Below are 4,696 nucleotides of genomic sequence, written 5' to 3'. Positions count from 1 at the left end.
TTTATGTATTTTCCTTCTTAGTAGCTCTAGAAATACAAAAATTTTGGTGCTCTAGCAGAGAAGCAGCCTTCAAAGGGAAACTTTGTCTTCCTGCTCCATCAGCAATTCAGGTTTACTTCTTACAGATGTTTTAATCATTTTAGGAGAAATTTGGCCAGTAGCAACAAATCTGTGAGCTGTTTTCACAGGGTGCTTACCAATGCGAAGTGCAGAGAAGACCTCGATCTGTGTGAAGGACAGGCATGGCTTTTGAAGAACAACACCTAGATTTGGTAACACAGAATCTACTGAAAATATGCACAGCAATAGAAGGCTTAGTATTGGCAAACTTAAGGGTGTTTGCGTTAAGTGTTCCTCATCCGTCATCACAGCCTTTAGGACTAGACGCTTTTGCAGGGCCATGTGTCATTGTCTCACCTTCTGATATGAGAGGACCATAACTAAATGAGATGGCAGTGCAAGGGTTGCCAAGCGACCAGTAGCAAACTTACTGATTTTTTTCAGTCTAAACAGGCATAGATTGCTGCATGAAATTTGAGCACAGCTATACACCACAAAGCAGGCAAACCTAAAGATGATGTTTGGAGGGAATGGCTGTTGTAATACTGATTTCAGCAGCTCCCATCTCCTCTGGATTTGTCCATTTATGGCTTCACGAGCTGGTGGTGTGAGAGAAGGAGGAAAGACTGGCTGCTGCCACCTAGGAAGAAAAGATTAAAGCAAAGGCTTGATATTTCAGGCTGTTCTTGTGTAGTGAGCAAGAAACTGCCAATTTATGGGGTTCTGGTACTTATCTGTGGATAAAATGTAGCAGTACACTTAATTTTCAGTTATCAGGGTATTACTACATTGCTATTTGCCTCACTACCCATTGAGACTTTGACCTTGTGCCTTCCTAGCTCAACTGCTCTTGCATTGTGTAACTAAATATCTGAATTCATTATTTCTCACATTCATTGGGTCAAGAAGCATTATCAGTTAACAGTTATTCTTCACCCTATTTTTATGGTTATCTCCCATGGATCAGCGTGCTGCCCATCGTGGCATTATGGGCTGTCAGTGAATTTCAGATCCCAATTTGGAGATTAAGGTTCCAGTTTCCATACAGGTTTTGACCAGACTCTGCAGTGGTATGAAAAATTACTGTTGTTTCTGGGCCGAAACTGCAAGTTCGCTCCTGGTGAGGTACCTTCACCATTAAGCTGAGTTTAAATAGATGGCAACAAAGAGCTCCAACCTGGTCCTGTGGCACACCTTCCTCGGTTCTGTTTTTTCTCCAGTCTGCCTCCTTTGAGGAGGAGGAGTTACCGTCAGTTATAGGAGGGAAAAAACAAAGCAGGATCTTCTTGTAGAATATCATGTCACTTTCGCTTCGACAAGGGAGCTGAGGTGGCAGTGTAGTTCATCCTAACTCTCAGTGAAAGGACTGCTTGAAAAATGTTTTGACAGTTTTCAAACATGATGTGTATTTCAAATACTTATCCAAACTTACCCAAACGAATTCATCAAGCAGGCAATACTTAAATGTAAAATTTGGCAGCTTTTTACTGTAGCTCCTATTCATGCTCATTTCAGTATCTGCCAAATTTTGAATGCTAAGGAAAACTTTTTAGTGCACTCAGCTTTCAGTGTACCTTGGGCTGAATTACACTCCCAATTGTGCATTTCGGTGTTTTTCTCACTAATCAGTTTAGACCACTATCTAAACTGTACTATCCTCTGTGTATTTTTCACTTGGCAAGATTATGAAACAAACCTGAACCTTTTCATGAACAGAGAAGATTATTTGCTTTTTGCTCTTTTCTGTTACACAGATGTAAAAGACATATTTGAAAGTGAACAGATGATTAGAAATAGGAAAAGGACTTCAATGGAGCAAAAATACAGTTTTTTCAAACCCCTGCATTTGGAGTACTTTAAGAACTATAAGAATAAAATACTAAAATGCATGTTCTTCCATCTGCTTGTGAAAAACCATTGAAGTTTTATCTAGCATGCAGTAATTGTATTCTTCCGTTGCCAAGAAATTGTATCAGTGATTCACTTGTGTATTTGGCTTATATTTGTTTAATATTACCAGATGTTTCAATATTTTAATTGAAATGCTTCTATTTTTATGACAAAGGATGAATGCTGTAGGATATTAGTGGATTTCCCCAGGAGATCTAGTGTATAATTTGGTTCTTTCATCTCCGATAGACTCATACAGCAGGTCACCCATGCCAAAGAGAGCAATGTCTAACCTCTGCCCACAGGAAGGATGGGGCTGCAACTGTGGTGAGTTATGACTGCCCTCTTCTCTTTTAGCTTGTCTCATCTAAAAGAGGCCTGATGGGCTAAAAGTATATGGTGTAGAGAACAGACAGACACACTGGCTCTGTTTCTCCACCCATTTGCTATTTCTTAAATATATGGGTTTTTCTTGAAAGAGCAAGTAAAAAAATATTAGGTAAGTCATCCACCTTGTCGGGTGAATATTAGGCAGAACTTTGTTTTCCCTTTAAATAGAATAAGCTGGGTCAGTGATTTCTTAAAGTGATAAAAATGCGATTTATGGTCCGGTGTAAGGCCTTGTATTTGTTTTTAATATATAATATTGTTTATTTGATATCTTGGGCAAGAGTTGCACGTCTTTGAGAGAGAGTGCTGAGATTAAAAAAGTTCCTGCAATGCCCCCAGGAACAGAAGTGGGATAAGTATTCAAGACATTGTGACTCCAGTGCTAGGTCCATTCCTTCCTGTGCCTGCTTCACACTGCTTTTATTTAGCTAGACAGAGCAATAGCTGACTTCAGAAGAACTAGACAAGGGGTGCATTATCTCCAAAATTAAGTTGAGAATGTTCAATATCCTAATGAACTAGTACAAGCAGACAAGCAAGAGAATGCATTTTGGGAAGACTTCACTTACAAAAACAACTTTTGAAGTAAAGCTGCTGAATGTTTGTGAGCTGCTTGGACTTGCCTGGGATTAGTACATAGCCTTGCTAATTTTCCTGTTCCCTTCAGGCAAATTCATTACTGATATGAAGATTAGCACATGTGAGCCTGCTTTTATTCTGGAAAAAAATAAACAGTGGATTTATGGGATTTCTCGTGTCATGATATAATTCTTGTTTTAACTGGCTGACAAAGTCAACTCTTAAACCTAAATGTCCTTAACTCTTCTGAGATTGAGCAACTGGCTCTGACAAGGAGAATGATGATACTTAAATTGAGCTTTGGAGCTTCTATTACTAGCTTAAAAATAGTTAAGCCATGTGATACAATAAACCAGGCCTTTATAAACCATTCTGCTGGTTCAAATTTGGCAGGGGCTGGGGGAGGTGGAGCTGACCTACCTGAGCATCAAGCTTCTTGAAGATCCAATATCACTGGGTTCTACCAGTCCAGTTTATGTTGTTGCGTCAGTTTTTTGTAGTTAGCATAAAAGCATGAATTCAGTGCACACGCTGTATCGTATTCTAGGTAACTTGACAGAAACACACTTGGGGCCAGCCTGTGCCCCACATCAGACTGAATCACGCAGCAACAACACAAGCATACAGATCGGCCATTTATGGTAGCAGAGGTCTGAGCGTATTTGCTGCCCTAGTCAAAACAGCACGACAAAACCTCCTACAGCTTGCCCCCCAGCAAAAGGAAGGACACACACCCATCTCCTTGCTGGCACTGGGCGCCAGTGTGACGGTGTCAGTCCAGTTCAAGAGACAACTGCGCTGGCGTATGTGTTTACTAGAAAGAGGCTACGACAAAACTGGATTTAAATCACATCAGTGATTTTAATGTTCATGGATGGATGCATGTGTGATTTTTGTTCATTTTCCACAGCTTTGTGTTCTCATACTCGGCATTAGCTGAGATCTCTCTCCATATAGTATATACATGGATATTTATATTTAAAGATACATCTAGATCAATGAAAAAATCATGACAGACAACATTTACCTTGTGAAGATAAGCATCTGCCAGGGAACTGAGCGTGCTTCAGTTCAGTATTCCAACATCACAGTTGAAACTTGTAAGATTAGGGGTCTTTGTCATCCCTCTGTAGACAATTCCCCAGTCTCTGCAAAGCAGATTCTTGGCCTCCACTTACCTAATCCAGCAGCTTGAGTTAGCAGTTAGGACTCTGACAGGATTGCCTTTATCAGCAGTTATTGCTCAGCCAAAAATCAAGCAGGGAAGCAGCGCTTTGAGGACAGAGTATATCTGAGAGATTTTTTTCAAGTATGCTTCAGAGAAGACAGGTCTTCTCTCGCAAGCTACTTGAGCTCCACAGCACCACACCCTGCTTTGAAGGTGAGGATGTCAAACAGGTTAGCTTTCCCTCCGGGGAGGAGGTGGATTCAGAGCGCTCTGGCTCCCTCCCCATTGGATGCTGCTGCTGGTTCCCCAGCTCTCCACGCTCCCTGCCTGGGCGATAAATAGGTTTCTTAGAGGGCAGGTGGCACCTACGGTGCTGCTTATGGCTTGGCACTAGCAGGGTTGTTTGCCTTTGTTACTTGTCTTGTATTAGAAGACGTTTTTACGGACTCCTCTCTCTTCTGTGGTGCTTGAATGTGATGGTGAGGGAACTCTTTGGACAGAGCCACTGATTCCAAGTGTCTCCCGCAAACCTCCGCACTGCAGTTGCAACATCTGTCATCATTGCTTGGAAAAAAACAACCAGTGCAGTCAAGGCACTGCTAGAAGACC

Source organism: Strix aluco, chromosome 2 (genome assembly GCF_031877795.1).
Source record: "Strix aluco isolate bStrAlu1 chromosome 2, bStrAlu1.hap1, whole genome shotgun sequence".
Lineage (NCBI taxonomy): Eukaryota > Metazoa > Chordata > Aves > Strigiformes > Strigidae > Strix > Strix aluco.
Note: the sequence above shows the minus strand (reverse complement) of the source record.